This window comes from Tympanuchus pallidicinctus, unplaced genomic scaffold (assembly GCF_026119805.1).
Source record: "Tympanuchus pallidicinctus isolate F22 unplaced genomic scaffold, pur_lepc_1.0 scaffold1, whole genome shotgun sequence".
Classification (NCBI taxonomy): Eukaryota; Metazoa; Chordata; class Aves; order Galliformes; family Phasianidae; genus Tympanuchus; species Tympanuchus pallidicinctus.
In genome coordinates, this window is record NW_026294618.1 from 35,971,474 (window position 1) to 35,985,446 (window position 13,973).

General features: G+C 36.3%; 1 long non-coding RNA gene across 1 annotated transcript; it reads right to left on the bottom strand.

Annotated features, from left to right (window-relative positions):
• Positions 1-2,826: 2,826 nt before the first annotated feature.
• Positions 2,827-11,163, bottom strand: LOC128084183 (uncharacterized). The gene is made up of 3 exons (XR_008208372.1): positions 10,800-11,163; positions 3,619-3,753; positions 2,827-2,951 (listed from the first exon to the last, which is right to left on the bottom strand). It is a non-coding gene; the product is annotated as an uncharacterized LOC128084183 (long non-coding RNA).
• Positions 11,164-13,973: the final 2,810 nt, after the last annotated feature.

Consider the following 13,973-nt stretch of genomic DNA (forward strand, 5'->3'; position numbering starts at 1 on the left):
GAATGGAATTCTTGAGTCCTTACATGAGGAAAAACGAAATCATACATCTGTGTGCCAATCTTATATAAAATTCTGACCTTTAAAAAATGTGATTTCCCTTACTATGGTCATTTTTTATTTTACTTACTATTAACTGTTACTTCGCAACACAGTAGTGTTTCAGTATTTTTGTTACTACTTTTATGTATTTATTACTTTTATTGCTTTTTTGTTATTATTATTATTATGTTATGTAGGTGCGAGACTGTTTTTCTTCTACATTGCACATTTCCTTCTACTTTACACAGATATGTTCTGGTGCTTTTTGTTGTTGTTTTGCATATATATTTTTATATTTTATTTGTCTTTTAAAAGATACATGGAATAAATGTGCCTTAGTTTCAAAGAAATATGTGATACATCTCATTATTTGAATTTTTAGCAGGTAGACAATAAAATTTACAGCTCTGTATTAACGAGCAACAAACACAGCAACAGGTAGATGTATCCACCAGTTCCCAATAAAAACAAAACTGAAGCACATGGCTAAGGGGCAGAATATGAATAATCAGCAGGGATAAGGAGAAGTGATCATGCAGAAGGAAAGAAATTCTACATTAATAATCACATTTGAGACTTGTAAAACAATTTTCTGCTGTTTCTAGTTGCCTTTACATTTCCAGTTGAACTTCAGTAGCAGGCCTGATGTAGCAGAGTCTCTTCTAGTGCAACAATCATTCTTACAAAATAAAATAAATTGATTTTTTTTTTCTTTAGATAACAGAACAGTTTCATTACAAAATGAACTTCTTTTGCACATTTCTGGCAATGCCAGAAATATAATTATGTAAGCCAGAACTGGAAAGTCAGTTGGTCTAACAAATCTGAATTTCTGTGCAGCTGTTTGCAGTGCTTGTGGTATTAGATTCCGACAGCATGTTCTGCATGAAAAGTTAAGAGTACAGTCAGGTCTGCTTTATTCATAAATGGGAAGCACTGAGGGGAAAGTCAGGCTATGAAACCATTACAGAGAGCTGGAACTGTAAGACATCTTTGAACTTAACTTTTGGAAGCAAATTTTCATTAAATTGCTCTTTGAAAGACAGAACTATTTTTCTTTAAACCCATTGTCTTGCTGATTCTGCAGTACCCAAGAAAAATTACCTCACTGTTGAGCATACTGCTAGGAACATTATTTAGATCTTTATGGTGGGACTCAACTCATGCCTTTATCTATTTAGAAATCAGGAATGGGTCTCAGTTGCCTAGCTGGACATCTAAGTATCAGGTAGAGTATTTTGCCCAGCTTCCCATTGTTCATTGTTCAGAAATATGCACTTTCTTTTATGTCTCGTGACTTATGTTTTTTTTTTTTTACATTATCCCATACATGTACTATTCAATCTCCATTTGCTTCTTATCTGAGAAGAATACATTTTGAGAGACACTCAAAATGTTTAATATAATCAAATCAGATGATTATACCTCTGTGGGTTATGGGTATGACATCTGAGTTTAACACTGCAAAAATTTCTTTTTCTTAGCTGGAAATTCAAATTTAAATTGTCAGCTCAAGAGTGTTAGACTTTCAAATTTTGATATTCTGTATGATGAACATCCTCTTGGTATGGAGTAGCACAAGGGCAATTTACATTTGCATTCTGAAAAATGCATTTCCTCTCTCTCATTGTAAGCTGAGAACAAAAAAGAAAGTAGTGACTGGAAAAATATGTTTCAATTTTTTAACGTAAATTTATTGACTTACAAGGTTATTTTGTCTAGTTAACATGTGAAGGAAGTAAGATTTTTTTTCTGTAGGATGAGCAGTCAGAAATGGTTCATGAGGATAGCATTCACTTTTCAAAATATTTTTTATCACTTCTCTCAAGATTACATAATGATATTGCAGTACAACATACTAAGCACTACTCTTCAGTCGACGCAGGAAGCACACAGTCGCAAATGCCTAATTCCTGGGACGTCTCCAAAAGAACTGATTTTGTCTATTGAGAAGAAATTGTAATGAATAATCATTTTTCAGGTCAGATCTACATAATTTCTTAGCAGTGGAGACACATTTGGATGTTATAAATGACAAAATGTTGCTTGAAGTCATGCAGACATAGGCTGTGACATAAGGCATAAACTAAACTTCAAAGGTTATATAATGTTGTCTGCAGTCTGAAAGCCCTTTGAATATATGCATTGAAGCTAGTCAGTAAATTTGATATCTGAATTGAGAAATCAGACTCAGTAATCTGAATATAGGCATATATTACACATTTCGACATTTTTGAACATCTACCTAGTCTGAAAAGATCAAATCTTCCATAGAAGTTTGTGACATCTGCTAGATTTTTATGTTTTACTTGCCTTAGGTTTCAGAGATGACCCTGAATTCTCTTTTTCACATAGCAAAAACAAAGTTATAGCTCTAAAAATCTCATTATAGTTTTCAGAGATTTAGCATCTCCTGTATACAAAGCTTAGAGACTGGTTCAGCTGACCTTATATCAGCTCAGAAGCATAGTTTTACACAGTACATCTGCAGAGGTTGGAGGATATCCAGTGAACTGATCCCTACCCTTAATCAGGCACTGTATTTGACTTCTAGACTTGATTTAAACCTGGAGAATATCAGCCCAAGTAAACTTCACCAGTATATAACTCCTATCTGCATTAAAATGTTTATTCCAAGATGAGTCATATAGTCATGGTCATCCAAAAGACAGAAAGAATATATTGGTAGATCAGCTCATCTCTTTTCAATTAAATGAACTGTATGTCTCTCCTCAGCAATATGGCAGATGCAAAAATGAACATTTGAACTGTTCTTGTTACCTTCTCTTCCAGCGAGCCTCTTAGGTGTCTCGCACATTGAAGAAGTCAAGGAGACAAGCAGCAGCCCAGAACAGCACATTGGTCTGCATGAATGAGGTAGCTATTCTTGTCCATGCGCATCTTCAACAAGCCTAGGAGATGGCAGGAATCTATTTCATAATTCTTCCTTCCCAAGATAATCTTTGATAATCAACCTCCAAATTTCTTTTTCAAAATTAAATGCTGTAATTCCCTAGTTGGCTTGAACACCCAAGCTGTACAGTCATCTAGACAAGTAAGAAAATGCTGACTTTAGTGAAAAGAGAATGTCACAGAGGAAATAAAAAGGACTTATCACTAGATTGTGACTTAGGTGAACAAGTAACTTATTTGTATTGTCAAGGTGGAAAAGTGTGAAGAAAACAATGCTAGATCCCAGAAATTCTGAAACTTCTTGTCCTGTTTCATCACTAATAGTTTATAGTAAATGTTAGTAGATAGTAAATAGTAAATGTTTGTAGAAAGTTGATGTTTGTTTTCATAATCCAAAGTGAGAAATGTCAATACAGACATTACTGTACTGTAATTTTATCTATGGAGATAACAATGATGCTTATCTGTTCTTCCTGGTTTGTAGAGCTTAAGAAAGGGAGAGATAAAGATACACACAGAACAACACATCATTGGATTTTGCTGATTTAGTTTCATTTATGGACATTAGATATTAAATGCAAATATTTGCTGAAGCTTGCAGACGTGTTCTTCCAATGTTGCATTAAATTCTGAAAAGTTGTTGTGTACCATTGCCTTTTCACTTACTTCCCAGAGCATGCTATTTCATTTCCTGTGCTCTCATTCACCAGACTTAATATCCCTTACGATGTGTATCTAGTGAATTGCTCAGTCTGGTCTTCTGGTGGAATTAGAAGAATACCAAACTGCTCCAGTATGCAGCTGAAATGCAGATGAGACAAGTTATGAGACTAAGAAAATGTTGCATTAAATTCTGAAAAGTTGTTGTGTACCATTGCCTTTTCACTTACTTCCCAGAGCATGCTATTTCATTTCCTGTGCTCTCATTCACCAGACTTAATATCCCTTACGATGTGTATCTAGTGAATTGCTCAGTCTGGTCTTCTGGTGGAATTAGAAGAATACCAAACTGCTCCAGTATGCAGCTGAAATGCAGATGAGACAAGTTATGAGACTAAGAAAGTATTTACTATTTCTACATCTAAGTGTAAGCTGGTCTTTGCAAACTAGCATCTATTCAAACTCATTTACTAGCAACTACAAGACTTACAATTCACCTAATTAAACAAAAAAGGTCAGATGGTGAAAGCTGGATTAACAATAAAACCCTTAAATTAAACCCTTAAATTATGATGAATTGTAATTAATAATTAAATAATTGATTTCTGGATGATTCCTAAGAATATGCACACCTAAGTAATAAAATTATTTCAGCATTCCAAACAATATAATCAGACTAAAAATATTAGCTAATATAACAATTGTGAAATTCCTGCTCATCTTCTCTCTTTTCACTGCAAAGCCAGACCAAACAGCATTATGAGATATTTTAAAGAAATATGTTCAATTGTTAGGCTACAGATCAGCTCCCAAGTACTTTCTTATAAGCTCCCTTCATTGTAGAAAAGCTGCAAAATGTCACCTTCAGGAAATGTGCCTCCCATGGGACTTCACTGTTCACAGATCTCAAAAGAATCGGGATCATGGAAATATTTGTAGGATCTTTCTTGGAGAATTTTAGCATGATTTCTCATTGAGCTTAGTGATGGCAAAACTAATCTTTTCTTTCTGCATTGATTTACAACTATCATTTTGTAGTAGTTGTTTCTGAATGAAGCAAGGAAGTTCTATTCCCTTCATTCTGCTCTCTCCTGCCATTTTCTCCTGCAGCTTTAGTGTCAATGCAATTTTTTTTTTTTTAATGCACAGTAATTTTTTTCCCTATATTATCCATCTTTGCTCCTTGTTTATTACATGCCTTCATCACGTTGATACATTTTGGATATGTGAGGCCTGCTCTGAAAGTAATGCCTCCTAATCTATTATGTTGGCCTAAATTTCAGAGGTAGACGTTGGTCATATGGCAATAGAGGCTGAACCTTCTCACCAACGTTCTGTTAAATTGTGTTGCTGTGTGACACATTCCAGCAAAAGGGCAAACTGACAAAACGACGTCTGACTTGGGTGTGTGTATGAAGCAAAGATCTGGAATTGAATTTCTCCATGTGAGAGCCTTTGCACCCCTTAATATTCCTTGATGCTTGTTGAATGTTTGCTGTGACCAAACAGTGGACATTAGCACAGTGAGGAGGCAGATGATGACATTCGACAACACCTTCAGAGTGGCTTGAAACTGTGGGTCACTTCCGTATCTGCTGCTTTTGGTGAGCACAGCTCTTGTTCATTGCTGGTGGCTGGTAAAAATGCATAGCTAATGGTGGTGACTATGTTGAAAAACAATGTTTTGTAGCTCAGAATTTGCTTTATCCAATAGTGTGATTTTGCTCTTTGTATCTGTTGTAATTTCCATGGAAATAAATCAGAGGCATAACTTTCAGAGTGACCTGTGTATTTAGTAAGATTAAGCTATTTTACAAAGTAGGTTAAATGATAACATGACAAGCTAGTTTGTCTTTATCTATCAAAGTCTAAGTACTGGTGATATGGGCCAAAACTGTGTATCTGCCCACCTCTGTTTCTGATTGGTCCTGTATATCCACAGGGAGAGCTGGACTATTAGATTCTTTCATTCGTCACATGCTTGCAATTGCTCTGGTAAGAAAACTCTTGAAAGGTGAATTGCTTGCTGGATTACAATTCGCAGTGAACAAGAAAATGGTATTTTACAAAGATGCAAGGAGAGTTGGCTTTTTTATGAAAGTAGTGCAGTATATAAACTTACACAGTGTAGTATATAAACTTAGGATTTGGGGTGCCCAGTTCAAATAATTTTCAGGGGTCTAGCCAAAACAGCCTACAACACATTAGAACTTCTAAGTCTGTTTTTGGTAGATGATAACCAGATACACATGGCTCTGGAATTACACTAGAACTCCTGGCATCTCTAATAGTAAAAATACAAAATTTTCACTGCTGACTTTAATGAAATCAAAGGAAATATTGTAGGAATATAATCAAGAATATTTTTTATGTAAAAACAGTGTATAAGTGTGGTTAGGAATAAGAAAGAGAAGTTTGAAAAAGGACATCCTTGAAAATCCCTTAAGAAAAGACTCATATTATTAAATTCTCTAGATAATTAACAGTTAGATTAGTAATAACAAAACACAGAGACACTACATTTTCTTAGTATTTTTTTGCTTGTAGTGTAATTAACTATGCAATACCAACTCTTCTTCTCTAGCTTAAGAAGATCAATAGAAGGAAGAATCATAGAATCATAGAATCATTTGAGTTGGAAAGGACCCTTAAAGGCTATCTAGTCCAACTCCCCTGCAATGTAAACAGGCATTTGCAGCTAGATCAGGTTTCCCAGAACATGGTCCAGCATGACCTTGAGTCTCTCCAAAGATGGGGCATCCACTGCCTCTCTGGGCAACCTGCTCCATTGTTTCACCACTCTTATTGAAAAAAAACTTCTCTTTTATATCCAATCCAAATATCCTCTCTTTTAGCTTAAAACCATTTCCTCTTGTCCAAGAAGTACACCTCTGTGTATATTCACGTGCACATATCTCTTAATTCTTGAGTTTAGAAAATTTATTTCCAGCAGAAGATAAGTATGATTACTTTTAACCCATGCAATATTTATTCCACTGCTACTCATGTATTGTAGCATAAATTGAAGTTCTTGTGTTTTAAATTGATCCACTAAGTAATTCAGTTTAATTATTAAATTTTATTCAATATTTAATTTGGTTTAATAAAAGTGGGCTTCCATAAACGTATGCATTTAACTGATATATATTGTGACTGCATAATTTTGAATAGACTAAATATTTAATAAAGAACACTTCTTTGAATTATTCAGTATGTAGACAAGATAACTGATCTACTCTTTCAAAGTGGTGAAAATACAAGTGACACGTTATAATAATGACATATTTCCAACCAAGAGTATGTATAAAGCACATTGTTGGTTCATTTCCAGTCAAGCAAACCAATATTTTCTTAATAGAACAGACCATTGAGAATTCATGAAGAAAACTCCCAGAGCAGCAATAGCTCTATTAGAGCTCACAAAAACTAGGCTATTAGAACATGTAGAATTCTGTGGTAACAGAATTATTTTAAAAAGGACTGTAACTTTCCTCTGTCTTCAGTGAAGAGCTACATGTTTGAAAGATTTGAAAGATTTTAATGATAGTTTAGTTTTCTGGAATAGATTAGAAAAACGAAGTACTTAGAATCATAATTAAATTCTCTGAGAAGATCTATTTCATGGAGTATTTCATGGAGAGAAAGAAATTTCAGAAGATCATAGAATCATCGTTTGGAAAAGATCTCCAAGATCATTGAGTCCAACCATTCACCTATCACCAATATTTCCCCACTAAACCATGTCCCTTAGTACAACATCCAAACATTCCTTGAACACCTCCAGGAACAGTGACTCAACCATGTCCCTGGGCAGTCTACTGCAGTGCCTGACCACAGGTTTGGAGAAGAAATTTTTCCTGACATTCAACCTGAATCTTTACCGGCATAACTTGAGGCTATTAAGATGACTAAGTGGATTTCTACATTCATACAATTCCAGGTACATGTATTATATAAACTGAAATAAATGGACAATACTTAACTGATGCTTAAATGTTTTGCTCAGTAAAAATGTGAACTCATAATGCTTATAAGCATATGATTGTCCTGAAGGATTATTTTGAATCAATGAAAATAATTTAAAGATCATATGTAAGGATCCCTCTCCTTTCTTAACAGCAGATAAGATCTGCATTTCTGGCAGAAAATGCAAAAGATGCTAAAGATGATACAGAATATGAGAAATCTGAACATCCACAAGTTTGTGAGTCCCAATGAACTGCACCCTAGAATCATAAGGAAATTGGCTGATGTGGTTGCCAAATGACTCTATGATATTTAAAAAAAACACTGCAATCAGGTGAAGTCCTGATGACTGGAAAAAAGGAAACATGATACTAATTTTTAAAAAAGATAGAAAAGATGACGCTAGGAACTACCGATCTGTCATTCTCACCTCTGTGCCTGGGAAGATCATAGAACAGATACTTCAGGAAGTTATGCTAAGGCACATTCACCAAGGGTAAATCCTGTTTGACCAACCTGGTGGACTTCTATGATGGTGTCACTGCATCAATTTCTTTTTGGAAAGGATTCATCCAAATTGGAAAGATGGATTTGATGGGTGGGCTGTTTGATGGATGAAGAACTGGCTGTAGGATCAAGTCCAGACAGTGGTGGTCAATGCCTCAGTATCAGGGTGGAGACAAGTGATGATTGGTCCCCCAGGGGTTGATGCTGGGGCTGATACTCTTTAATATCTTCATCAGTTCCATCAACAGTGAGACCGAGTGTGCCCTCACCAAGTTTGCTGATGAAATCAAGCTGTGGTGTACTGTTGACACACACAGACGAGCTGCCATCCAATGGGGCCTAGACAAGCATGAGCAGTGGGTCCAGGTGAACCTCATGAGGTTCAAAAAATCCAAGTGCAACGTCTTGCACTTGTGTCAAGGCAGCCCCTATTACCAATACAAACTGGGGGATAGAGGGATTGAGAGCAACCCTGCTGAAACAGACCTGGGGGTTATGGCGGAGAGAAATCTGTACACGAGACAGCAATGTGCCCTTGCAGCCCAGAAAGCCAACTGTATCCTGGGCTGCATCTAAGGATGTATGACCAGCAGGTTGAGGAAGGTGATCCTGCTTCTATACTCCGCACTTCTGAGGCCTCACCTGGACTACTGCATCCAAATGTGGAGTTCTCAGTACTGGATAGACACAGACCTGTTCGAGTGCTTCTAGAGAAGTGCCACAGAAATGATGTGAGGACAGGACAGGATACTAAGAGAAGTGGGGCTCTTCAGCCTGGAGAAGAGAAGGCTGTGAGATGACCTGATAGTAGCCCTTCACTATCTAGAGGGAAGCTACAGGAAAGAAGTGGACAGACTCTTTAGCAGACTTTGTGGCAGTAGAACAAGGGGAAACGCTTCAAGAGAGAGTAGATTTAGGTTACATATAAGGAAACAGTCTTCTACAGTGAGAGTGCTGAGTTACTGGAACAGGTTTTCCAGGGATGTGGTTGATGCCCTGTCCCTGAAGGCTTTCAAGGTGAGGCTGGATAAGAACCTGGGCAACCTGATTTTCCTGTTGTGTCCCCATTCAATGCAGGGGAATTGGATAGATGGCCTTTCCAACTCTAAGGATTCTATGATTCTATGACTATCATTATTGGTCAAAAATGTATTTGGTTATCTCGCCTAGTGTAAATTTGCTTCCTCTTTCGGGTAAATTATTTTTTAATTTTTCTTCACTCATAAAACCAATGCATTTCCTATTCATAGTGAGGAAAGCTTTTGTTGGCAGCATAACATGCAGTAATATTCAGCACTCTGTTGCACAAAGCACTGGGGTGGCGAGGGATGCTTCCCTACTGTGTGTTCTCCTTTAGGAAGGCAATTAGGGGCACAACGAAAAGTGATATGTCTAGTAAATGCTGGGAAAACTGCTATTCAGGAAGTGAGTAGGAACCAAGTCTGCAAACCTTTGATCCTCAGGGAGATTTTCAAGTTTTTGAAGATTAATTCCTCCTTTGGTTAAAAGTTATGGAAATGCAGTATGTGTTCTTTTTGTCCATAAAACACACTTTCTAAAGCGCAGTCAGGCTATTTCTACTATTTATAAAAATAGTTATAATGATTCTTCAGCACATACAAAATCAATTAAATCTATGCAATTTCATGTGGTATATAGGCAGCCATTGTGAATATCTTTATAGGAACATAACCTTAGTAACCAAATGGAGATAGTAAGTAAAAAAAGTATAAATAAGAAGCAGATATTGATAAATCAATGTTCATGTTATTTTGTTGTTATTGGAACACATTTCTTCAAACATTTTTGCAATAAAAAAAGAGTTTAGATAAGATTTTTAATGCCCAAGAGAGAGATTTTAAATTACTTGAGTTAGTAAATAACCTGTTAAAAAATTATAAATGGAATAGTGGAAAAAAGAGATGATTTACTGCAACTATAAAATAACAATTACTTTGGTTACAAGACAATAGCTAGGAAACACGTTCATATTTAAAAAATAAATATAAATATTTTAAAAATAGATTGCTTAGGGGAAGTGAGAAAAATTGATTTGTTCTTGTTATTTTATATGTTATGCATTGGGAAAAGAAATGTTTCTGCTGCCAGGTCAAACAGACTTACTGTTTGTAATGACATAAAGATGGATAATTTTTGGGATCAGAATTCAATCTAACTCTGAAAAATACAAGCATCTAAGACTCATTTTTCAGTCTACTATTGCCAATAAAAGATTATTTTTGCTAATAATAGACAAAATAAAATACTTCTCCATTATAGAAATCTACATTAATGGTGACAGAAATCATTTTGTAAGTGCTTGGTAAGTGACACAGTAGATTTTTTAAAAGTCACTAATATTTCAGCTCCTAAAATGAAATAAAAAGTACAAAAATAATCAGCCTATTATATGAAACTTAAGAAACAGACATTCTAGAAAAAATATGCAGAGGTAAAATATAGCATGAAAACATTAACTCAGAATTTGTTTTTTTTTTTGTCTATCATAAAAATAATGGGTAATAAGCAAGATATATATAATCTAAAAAGTATAATTATGGTTCTTCTTCCTGAATTTGTATCAATGGCCATAGCGAAAAACAGAAAGTAATATAATTAGTAAAAGCAAGAGCAAACTTAAAATTACTGAAAATAACAAGCACATCCTGAAAGAGCCCAGAACAGAATTAAAGGTCATAGATTACTCTGCTTACTCTGACTGTAGCCTTTTCCTTGATGCGATATGATTTAATATTTATCCAGAACCACATTCTCTGCTTTAAAAGTGTGGAGTTTTTTCACACTTTACAGTCAGCAAATATAGGTATATATTAATAGATATTAGTCAGTAGTAAATTAGTCAAATATAGTAGAATATAGGCAACTGTATAAACTCCTGCCCCTTTTCAGCTTGCTGAATCAAAGTTGTGGGTGTTCAGAAAGCCTAATCAACACAATAGTCTATGGGAATCATTAATTGTTTGCACTATTTGTGAAAAGTACAGTCTGATGTCTGACTAGCGTATGTGTCACAAGAACTCCAAAGGAACAAAAATAGATTTAAGTAAAAAATAAAGTAAGCATGGTACACAGTATGATACGTAGGCTATATTAATTTAATTTGGTAAGTCATTAGCAATTTAATGCTGTATGGGAACTGCTGAATCACAGCTTGAACCTCTGATTGATCACCTGAAGCAAGCAATGAGTCAGCCATAGGAGCACAGGTGAGGGCAATTCACCTGTGCTGCTGGTGGAGCCTGGCTCCACTTCTCCTAGACTCATGTAATAGCTACTACCAGTGGGGAAGCATTTCTTCTGGAGATCCTCTCTGCTGGAGTTTCATAAGTGAGCCTAGGATACAAGTAAGCATCCTATTTTTTTATTATTTTATTTTATTATTATTATTTTTTGTTATCATAACCTACTTTGCCTAACTCTCTTGTTTATTTCATAATTATTTATTATGTTATGTTATTATGTTATTTATAATTGTTTATTTCATAATATTTCATAATCTTAATATTCATTGATTATACACTTGGCGAGCTAGGCAGGCCAAATATACTGAAATTTACATCATGTCCGTTCTTTGGAATTTCTGTAAATGGATCGAGGGGAGAACACTACTCCTCTAGATAAAATGATTCCAGGGCAGATCCTAGGATCTGTGGGATCTCTCTATTATGAACTAGTGGTTATCATTGAAAAATGAGGTCCCTTACATGTTATGGGAAATATCTCCCCATACTGCATGGTAGATTGCTTGCACGGACTTAGCAAAGATATACTGATCACTAAAGAAATACAATTAGCTGCCTCCACAGTGGCACAGCCGTTGTTAAATGCTTTAAATCATGCTGAAATAAGGAATAATACTTTAGGGAACGAAAACCAACTTCTGAAAGACTGTATTGAAAAGTTAAAGCAAGAGCTTGACATATTAACTAGGAAGAAACCAATTCTACATCTTCTAATAGGTTAAGTTTGTAACATTTCAATAAACAATGACCAGACTCCTGCATCAACAGACTTTGTTGATCAGGAAAATAAAAGGTCTAAATTTGATCTTGAATCTCTGATTTTCACAGATTCACTAGAAGTCCTTCCTATTATAACTCAGAAAAGAAGAAAGTACAGGACAGACTGGCAGGGGTGCTGCCTGATCAGTGGCCCTCTGCCCAGCCTCATTTACACATAACAGCCCGGCCATACACGGCAACAGAATTGATGGATTTAGTACAGTGATTTCAGCAGAAGCCTAGAGAAAGTGTGCCAGTTGGTTATTAAGACGGTGGGATTCTGGGGCAGGAAGCATTTTGATGAATGGCCCAGAAATAGCCAAGTGGCCACCACGACTGTCCATCCTGCTCTCAGGCAGAGGTTATATGCGGGTAATCAAGATCCTGATGAAAACCATTCTATAATAGAATGGTTAATGGAGGCCTGCTGTATGGTATGGCTGAGTAAATCTGATGTAACTCTACATACAGGGATGTGGTTCTCCATGGAGGACCTTCAAAATTATATCTGCAAACTAGGCGTAAGGGAAACAATTTATGAAGACACATCTGATGGCCCTGTTATGGTAAAATTCTCAGTGGGGGTGAGAGACTTATTTCTATAGCAAGCTCCCTCTCATCTATCTGGCACTTTGGTCTCTATATTAAATCCCCTGGTGGCCTCAGAAGTGATAGTCCAGCAGGCTGCCCAATTAGTGGCCAACCTAGGAGAAACAGAACACCTGCAGGCTAGGTGCAATATTCGGACATTAGAAGAAGCTGAGGTCCTGTTGTGACTAAAACCGAAATTCTGGCTACTCAGGCTCTTCCATTGGGACCCATAAGGGTCTCTCGAAAACAAATGTTTAATGATTTAATTCGGACTGGTCCAATTTGCTAAGATTGACTGCCAGCCCAACCATGTCCTTTTCCAGCTTTGGAGATAACTAAAGGACAACCAAACATTTCAGAACTACCTTAAGAAACCAAGGGTAAGGGTTATAGAGAGAATACCACCAACAACATGGAACCTAGAAGACTTCATTGTTCTTAATAGGAAAAGAAAAAGCTGCCTTAGGTGTCTTGGGCCCCAGTGCCTGAGCCACAGGAAGTAAAAGAATTGGCCATAGCACAATTCATGGTGTGACAAGGAATGCTAGTCCCCTTAGGGCCTCCAGACGGGACTGGAGGCCCTATGTAGAATGAATGATTTATTGGTCCTGAAAAAATATTCAGAGAGTTATGGCATTAGTGGATACTGGAGCAGAAACATCAATTATCTACGGAGATTCGACCAAATTTGATGGAGACAGAGTGGTAATTAGTGGTTTTGGAGAACAGACTATTCCTGTCACCTAAACATAGTTGAAATTGAGAGTATAAGGTATCTATTGCACCAGTCCAAGAATACATCCTAGGCACTGATACTCTATGGGGTGTGGCTCTTCAGACAACTGTGGGAGAGTTCAGACTTCGATAGAGATGTATCAGTATCTGGGCAATGCAGACAATATTAAGAGACCATGTGAAACATGATTCTATTTGCCTGCTGAAACTGTGCTGGATTGCTGATGTAAGACAGTATAGACTTCCAGGTTGGCAAAATGAAATATCAAGAATGCTGCAGGAATTAGAAATTAGAATTAGAAAAAGTAGGCATTATAAGACCAGCACACATATAATTCCCCCATAAGGCCAGTGCAAAAGTGGGATGGCACATGGAGAATGACAGTGGATTACAGAGAATTAAATAAGGTCATGCTATCTATTCATGCGGCCATACCCAATATTGCCTCCCTAATGGACACATTAAGTAAGGAGATAAAAACGTATCATTGTGTCCTAGATCTAGCAAATGCATTCCTCAGTATCCCAATTGCTGAGGAA